This window comes from Etheostoma spectabile, chromosome 8 (assembly GCF_008692095.1).
Source record: "Etheostoma spectabile isolate EspeVRDwgs_2016 chromosome 8, UIUC_Espe_1.0, whole genome shotgun sequence".
In the NCBI taxonomy this organism is placed as follows: Eukaryota; Metazoa; Chordata; class Actinopteri; order Perciformes; family Percidae; genus Etheostoma; species Etheostoma spectabile.
In genome coordinates this window covers 14,868,061-14,877,044 of record NC_045740.1, presented here as the reverse complement: position 1 = coordinate 14,877,044, position 8,984 = coordinate 14,868,061, and the positions used below count along the sequence as shown (strand labels likewise).

General features: G+C 38.5%; 1 protein-coding gene and 1 long non-coding RNA gene across 4 annotated transcripts in view; one reads left to right on the top strand and one right to left on the bottom strand.

Moving 5' to 3' along the window:
* Positions 1–8,984, bottom strand: part of LOC116693602 (pleckstrin homology domain-containing family A member 7) — a 140,853-nt gene that overhangs the window by 110,100 nt on the left and 21,769 nt on the right. The window lies entirely within an intron of this gene.
* Positions 1–8,984, top strand: part of LOC116693624 (uncharacterized) — a 20,072-nt gene that overhangs the window by 5,316 nt on the left and 5,772 nt on the right. The window contains exons 2-3 of the long non-coding RNA XR_004332962.1: positions 6,162–6,165; positions 7,540–7,550. This is a non-coding gene — a long non-coding RNA (uncharacterized LOC116693624). The remainder of the gene's footprint in view (positions 1–6,161; positions 6,166–7,539; positions 7,551–8,984) is intronic.

Here is an 8,984-nt window from a genome sequence, read left to right as displayed (position 1 = left end):
TGTAGCTAAAACAGAGACCTAAACACACAGGGGGAAAACAGGAGCTGCAGTGCGGTACATTTTTTTAAAAATGAAACCATGTAAACCTATTCTGGTACAACCTCAAAATTTAATTAAGAACCTGAAAATGAGCATAATATGGGCACTTTAAACTGCAACAGTGAGATTTCCACTACTGCTCACTATCTACTAGCTCGGTTATTTAGTCAAACTTGATAATTACCTAGCTAGGTAGGTAGCAGTTAACTAGTTATCTGAAACTGACATGGTTGGGTCCGCTAGATCGTTTATCTGAAGAAAGACTATTTTTAACAGTAAGAGACACACTTTTTTTTTTAGAGATAGAGTTACCCAAGAGTCTTGAGTACTGAGGAAACCATGATCGGCCGAGTTTTAGGTCCCACACCAGCGTGCATAAAGCATACTAACCACAGTTGGGGTTTGTAGTTTGACCAACTTAACTGGCTTCCGACTTCCATCATTTCAACAGGTAGAAATGAACACCAGCCATCTAAAATATTCACTGGCTTGTTGAAACACCGTTTATAATGTAAACTCTGATTTTAAAAAAGCACATCTTTTGCAATTTGAAAATTTTCAAAGTGTCATTGTCTCTATAACGGTATTTCTGAATGGCAATACTAACTACTAAGAACTAACACACACACACACACACACACACACACAGAGTCCTATTGGTATGCAAGGAATGCAAAATCCACAACACAGAATGAAACTAATGATCCTGTTGAAAAATTGGGCAGTAAATAGTAATGACACGCAACAACAATATAAACAGCACCATATCAACCTGTGGGTTATGGAGATGGATACAAAGGATAATTGTATCACTGACATTGCAGATGTAGACATGCGTGAGTGTTTGAAAAGGTATGCTTCACTAGGTATGGGCTTTCGTAATGAGATCAGCTGCTGGCACAATAGCAGGCTAATTTGCATTGTACTTTTCTGGTCCAACACAAAACACAATCCTTTACTTAGAAAAAATCTCTTCATGCATTAAGAATCTAATGCTCAGTAGAAAAGAAACAGCATTATTCACCTCTTTTGTAAATCCAGTCACATGAGCTCATTCTCCCTCTAGGAAGAGGCTCAGGTTCAAAGCCGGGCAGTTTTTACAACCACACAGACAGACAAAAAAAACTTAAAAGAATTTTTGATTACACAGAGAAACTTGAGAATAGGGGAAAAAAGATGAAGGGAGTTATTAAATGCTCTTGAAACTCTTTCATTAGAGACACTTTTTTCTTTTTTTCTCTGAACACAGGCTGTCACTACAGCTCCACTGCTTGACTTTGAAAAGATAGGTCGCTAACTGGACATCACAAGATCCTGATCATCTCTTTGAAGGCCAACCCTTCACCAGCCGCTCAGTCGGTTTCTGCCGCTCCAATACCAAACATGGTGTCGGATTAAGTTGAAAAAAACTTCAGAAAATATGAGAAAATAGCAACCTAACACTACATTGACCCTTGTATGAAAGCTCTGGAGCTTGTAAGGAGCTGATAGTGACAATTGGCAGGTATGAGGTGACACAGCAAACTAATCCTATTAGAGTAGGACTCTTAACCTCCTCCACCACCCTCCTACCTTTCTTGACACTTCAAAAAACCTAGCACAAGTTATATTAGCTTATCTAATAAATATGCCCCACATGAATATATATGAAAGTATGCATGCTATTAAGTAAGCAATGAATAAGTTTTCCCTTTTTAGAATTCTAAGTGTTTGTCAGTATTTTGCCACTAACAACCAGCCCCTTCTCAGTTGTAACTGAGTGGGTCCGGGGAAGGTTCATTCACAGCCCATTTCCGAAGGGGCGCCACCAATGGACGCCGGTCAAATGCCTCTGGGCGCAATACGATAGTCCTCCAACCAATCAGACCAATGATCCGGGTGACGTAGCAGCGACAGCTCCATCAACGGGCTGCTGCGCTTCAGACTCAACAGCAGGTTGCCGTTATTACCGTATGTAGCCAATTAGATTATTATAGACATTATTGATGACAATTTGTGAATTGACAATTCGAATTGAAAATATGAAGGCACATATTTTCCCCAAACCATTTGGAATACAAACAAAAAGCTTGCTTCGGCCTAAACATACTGAACACAAGTAAAAATACTGTGATAATGTGAGGTTAATTTTCATACGGTTACATCCCTACTTGCAGAGCATGGGATGATAGCGGTGTATACTGCCAATGTGTCTTTGTTAATCCTACCAATGGGATGTGCCAAAGTCAGAAATCTCCCAATTCTACACATGCTGCGTTTCCACTACATGGTACAGCTCGACTTAACTACTCAACTCACCTTGTGTACCAGGTACTAGGTCTAGATTTTGTTTTCCTTTGCAGATAGAACTCCACCAATGTAGGCGGGATTCTAAGCTGAGCGTCATAGCAATGCCTTGTGAAACTGTACATCGAAAATGTGACACTCGCTGGACCCTTTCATCAGCAACCAAACAGAATTGACCACAGCGTGGTTTCAAGGGCTGCTCTCACTATTGGCAGTAGCTTGGCTTTTCCAAAATACCGTGTTTCTGCAGGACACAGGAGACCATGTTTTACCAGAGATGATTCTGGTGACAATTCTCTTACCAATCAGTGGTCTGAAGTGAACGCCACCTTTTAGTATTGGCTCGGCTCGCTTGGAGCCCCGACGGAAGCGATCCCAAAAAATTTACCAGGTGCTATCACAACTTATGTTATTAGAAAAACGTGCGATGTTTAGTCGAGTCGTTCCATTAAGTGGGAATGCGGGATTAGTGGCCATACAGTAAATAACCAATTTAATAGTATTGTTTTGGGAAAAAACAGCCAATATTAACTTTTTAAATAAAACATTCTTTGAGAAAAGAAAAAAAAACATGCATTTTGTATGGTTTTAATTACTAATCAATTATGGGTCGAAACATCCCTTAATCAAACCACTCAATCAGTTTTGTACAAACTAGTTCTATTTGAGGCCTTGGTCCCTGCAGTATCACAGTAAAGCTGATGAAACTCCAGTTTTGCAGTTTCTTTAGCTTGGGGGACAAGCAGTAGGGAAATCCGTAGTGTACGGTTGAACATAGATAACTACTAGCAGGGTCATCCATCGATGAAACAGTATTTGCTGGTTTGGCCTCATACGTTTCTGTTACCCTGTATTACTGATGAAGACAGAGCAGCACTCTGACTCACAGAGAGTCACTTTCTATCTTCCATCACTGACTCTCTTAGAGCACCTCACATCGCCGTCTGCCTTGGAAATTATTTTCGTTCCCTCATTTCACTCCTCAATTACCTAGAATTTGATCATTTTCTTATTTTATCAACCTTTCCGACTTGCTTAAAGTGCTCATATTATGCTTCTTGGCGTTTTCCTTTTCCTCTATTGTGCTATAGATCTTTTTTTGTGCCTGTAATAAGCTTCCAAAGTGAAAAATCCCAAAGTCCACCCCAAAGGGAGTTTCCATCTCCAGCAGGAAATACTGTTCACAAACTGCTCCAAACAGCTCCATTGTAGTCCAGCCTTTACTTCCATGACTAATGCTCGCCTAGCTGCTAGCGTGGCACGCCCTCTTACTCTGCTTCCGATTAGCTTGTAGTGCTGAACAAGGTACTGAGCATGTGCGACTCCCAACAAAGATGGAACAGAAGTGGGATGCCTCACTCTGTAGATAAAACAGAGAGCTCAACACACAGGGTGAAAAGAGGAGCTGCAGCAATGTATAGTACAACAAAATATGGTGTTTTTTTAAAATGAAACCTTGTAAACCTATTCTGCTACAACCTCTAAATACAATTATGAACCTGAAAATGAGAATAATATGAGCACTTTAATAATTCTAGTCATTCTGCCAGGGCAGTTCAGCTGTACTTGCTACCAGTGTCCTGTCATTTTAGGACATTTTAGATATATTACTTATATTAAAGTAAAGTTAATCTTATTCTATTGCACTATTCTATGAGTGTCAGCTAATAACTGGAATATGTTAATATAAGTTATCTCCTTAATAGGAAGCAGGCATTCAAATCAGGCTTCCCAAAGAATTAACACTGCCGCTGCTCCTTTTAATATTACCAACAATTGCGTACTGAATATTGTCTCTGTAGGCCCATAGAGAGTGGTAAACAAAAATGAAGATTTATTAGCTCATAATGCTTATTGACTCATATAGCTTAATGACTTGCAGTGGAATCTAAAAATCATGCCTTACACTGTATTTGAATTGCTGTAGATAAGAGCATGTCAAATTGACATACACTGCAACCCATTAGCTTTGTATCTGAATTAATACCAGGAGGTATTTCATCATCTCTTCTATTCTGGTCCCTGAACTAGATTCCCTTGGATTCTGATAATCCCTTCAAAGGGCCTTGACTGTGAATGGCCTGACAGATACTGCCAGGAACAGATGAAGAGCTCACTGTCGGTCCATCAATGGCAGTTGTGACACAAAGTGAAATTCAAGGTTACACTTTACTGTTTTCACTTAAGTGCAAAAACGTGTCAATGCAAAGGTCAGAGACAGACACATATATAAGGGTGTCATCAGCTGAAACATAAAACAAGACGATTGAGATTAAAACACCAAGCATGCAGAGAGACAAAAAGATCAAATTAATGAAAACGGACGCGGACAGCCCATTCAGAGGTATTAAATATTTTGTCTGTGGCTTAACTTTTAGTTTTTGATAAGTGGTCTCATTTTCATACTATCGTTGAGTGTGTGCTATAATGAGCCTGATTTTAGAGGGTGGCAGTTGCAGTGAGGCACTACTGTAAGACAGGGCAGGGGGAGTGACGCCTGGAAAAATAGGAGTGTTTCTAAGGGCATTCAGGCTCCACAAAGCCTTTTACTTTGAAGGTAAAAAAAGGGAAATTCTCCACATGCTTGCCACATGCATCTTTCTGTCATCGCCTTCCCATTGTTTGGAAATGTCACATGGTCATGCAGTGAAGGTCAATAGTTGACTTTTAATGACAGGTAAATTGAAAGAGCAGAACTGCTGAGTGGGGAAGGCTTGGTTCATTGCTTTAAATGTCTTAACAGTCGCCAAAAGAACAAGAGCATGTAAAAAGACATCTGCACTTTCTATGAAAATGCCAAGGACTGGGACAGATGCATACATTTAACACGCAACACATCATGAGAAAATGGATTCTGCTTGTAGCTGTATTCAAAGAACCAAATAGCTAATATAGCATATGTTACACAGAAATTGCCAAGAATCATTGTAATGCATCTGCATCATCGTTCTTTAAAGGCCTCAACCACGAAGCTTCAAATATTCGCTGTTGATTAGAACTGCAGCTTGGAAGCACAGTGGGGACAGTCCCTACAACAGGCATTACCGTTTGCATCTAAAAATCAACTTTATTCTCATTTTACTCAATTTAGATTTACATGTGATTTAATTGTATGTGCAAGATTCTGTGCAATGAAATGCTAATTTCACAACAGCTGCATTAACAATTTGCATCCATAATCATGATTTGCATATATAACAACCAGTTAGGCTGACGCATTATGTCTAGACTCAATACCAAATAGATGTGTGAAGGTGGCACCACTGCAGTCTTTCAAAGTGAAGAAAAAAATATCTTATACATCCTCAATAGGAGAACTGATGACTCATTAGCGTAGTTAAACAACAATCTAGCTTAGACACAACCCTGCTTCAGTAATGTACAATTCACCAATGGCTCTATTTGTCCAAAATCTGGGGGTGGGGTGTGCATATCTCATGAAGAATGTTAAATGATGAACAAGATGGACTAGATTTTGTATCATTGTATGTTGGTAAATGAAGGAGCAGGAACACTGTACGACAGTTGAAATTATTTGCTGGCATGTGAGATTTGCTGCTTTCCTCTGTTTTATGTGATTGTAAACTAAGTATCCTTGGGTTTGTCAGATAAAACAATAGGTCACCTTGAATGCGTTACCATTTTTTGACATTTTATACACAGTACAATTGATCCGAAATCTGCAGTTTAGACAATAATGAAAATAGTCATTACTTGCTGCCCGAAATTGTGCACTTCATTATGTCAACTTACAGCAAATACATACTACATACTGTACAGTATAACTCAGAGGTTACGAACAACTTAGTCTCGCCTATCACCACAGCACACCTGAGGTATGTCCATACAACATTTCTCAGATAGGAGAAAAAGGTGTTCTGGTTTATTGGCATTTCTTTGAACCAATCACAGCGCAGAGTGCAGAAACGGCGCCTCTGCAAAACAGCCTCGGAAAGAAACTTTTTTTGGTGGAGCGTGTACATAGGGAGGCGAACTCTGAAATAAATTTGGCTGTTGAGTATGTGATGAGAATTTTGTTCCCCCCCCCCAAAAAAAAGACAAATATAATTTGATTGTCAGTTCTAGCTCGGAGGACGTTTCCAACTTGACTAGAATTTAGAATGCCAACACAAAGAAAGCGGAAGGTGAGTGACATCCGGCCGAGATAAGGAACATCCGACGGAACCTCCGGCGCAACAGGAACTATCCCCTAAATGAAACATCGTCGATAAAGACTACTAACAAGTTCTGCTTTGATATGTTCATTAATGTTAACATGCAAGATGAACATTTTCTTTTGATTCATAAGGTGTAAAACTATCCACAAATCAGAATTGGGGGGAAAAAACAGGAGAATTTTCTTTCTATCTGGCTCCTGCCACAGTGTGTGGTTTGTCACTGCAATACCCCGAGGAATTGGACAAAGGCAGTCCTTTTACAAATGGACTGCTTTTTGCTAACCTGATTCAGTCAAACACTCTGCTTGGTGACAACCAAACAGCCAATTAACTACCTGAATACCAAACAGGCTGGCCAATGTGTAGACAGCCTGTCAGGCAAACACCCTGACTGAACGTGTCCCAGTGGCTTGGCAGACTATTTTGAGCTGCAAACATGGATTAAATGCACTGGGTGTTGGAAATGGCACCAACAAAAATCCACCATTCTTTGTCAATACTAAAAGAATATTGAAATCTTGGGCTCGACTTTACAGCTTCCTATTTTAGCTCTCAGTTATAACAACAGGCCACTGTGTTAACACTGGGTATTCCATTTTATTTTTGTATTATTTTTAATTGTCTTGATTGCATTTGCCTTGTTGACAACCAGGATTTGTTCTTTAAATCGCGTTTCAGCCATGTAAAAACCCTTTTTCTAAACTTTGCTTTCAAAAGTGTTGTATAAATTCAGTTTATTTTTTTAGTTTACCGTTTCTTTACATAAACATTACTCGATTGGATTCTACACAGAGAGATTTTCAATTTGGGGGGAATTAATTGGTACTTCTTGTCAGCAGATACCTTACACAGAATTAGTGCTGGAAAAGAAAAAGTTTGTTGCATCCCTAATGGCAGCACTCCAAAAAATAATTTTATTTCTTATTGTATTAAATAAAATGATAAACTGAGGACGAAATGTTGAGATCTGTCTTTCTTCCTAAAACTATGATTTTAAAATAACTATAAAGAAGAGGAATCAGTGGATTTATGGCAGTACAGTCGGTTGTAGAGCCCGACTGATATTATGCATTTCCCAATCCATCGGTATTTATAATAGCCAATAAAAAAATTAAAAATTAAATTCTTTTGTGACATTAACAAATTATTATATTATTTTAGTGAGAACTCATGAATAACTACAAATAACTAATGTTAGGGAAATCTGTTTGTTTTGTTACGCGTTTCTGGATTTTTTTTAAAAATCGGAATATTGGTATAGTAGTAAAACCGACTTAAATAACTAAATATTTGTAATGGGTATCGGCCTTAAAAATCAATTATTGGTCGGGCTCTAGTCGGTTGTACTACTATACCAATCTGACAAAGATCCTAACAAAGCCAAAAAAAAATGGGCTCTACTTTGGCATCCTTTGTGTGTTAAATATTCTTGTTACTGTACCTGTGTCTGTGTGTTTTTGCTCTACACTTGTTTGTTCAATTGAAAATACTATACAAACAAAAGTTATTAAAAAAATAAAGATATACCTATGTACAGTATATACTGCATATCTCGGGTAATTTGCTTATAACCCTTCTCAAGTCTTCTTCTTGTTCCCTGAATCATAGAAAACATCTAGAGGATAAAATACTTTGTCACCTTCATTACTTCTTCATTACTTTTAACTCAGTCTGAAGCATTTGGACCCTCTCCCACCCCTGCACTTTATTTTTCTTTCTCTGTACAGTCATCTCTGTTATTTCTTTTTTCTGTTTACATTCGCATTTAGAAAAAGTCTTATCTTTTAATAAACTTTTTTTTACAAAATGTCTTGTAAAAATGAGTTTGTCTTTCGAGATATAAAGAGTCTGAGCCATTGAAGTTTTGATCTTCCACTGGAATTTACCATTTACGAGACAGAAAAACGACAGGGACATCGTTAATAAAAATCTGACATCTAACCAGGTTAAACCCTTCGGGGAGACATAGTGACAACCGTCTCCCATTTCTGTCATGATTAAATCAATAATTTTACCGTAAGTGAGTCAATACGATTTACAAGAGGGCACCAAGGGCGAGGGAATGTGCAAAATCAAACGGCAAGTCTTTCCCATTTTGTTTTTTTCCCCCGTAATCAACGGTGTCACATCAAGAGAGCATAAAGTAGCTCAATCCTCCTCCTGAATAATTGACTACATCTCCAGATACAAAAGCAACAGCCACCCCACCCATGACAGACACTAAAGCTGTCAGAATTAGACGCCTCCAGAGAGCTACTCCCACCACCGGTGCAGACAGAAACGCAAAGAGAACAAAGTGCTTTCAGCATCAAACATGAAACCATGTTGCTCGGCGGTGTCTGTCTTATAATCCACTCAGAGCTGCTGATTTACCCCAATATTTCTGCTTTTACACATTTTCATAATGACATCAGAGAGCATAAGAGCAATGCCAGGCACATTATATATATATATATATATATATATATATATATATATATA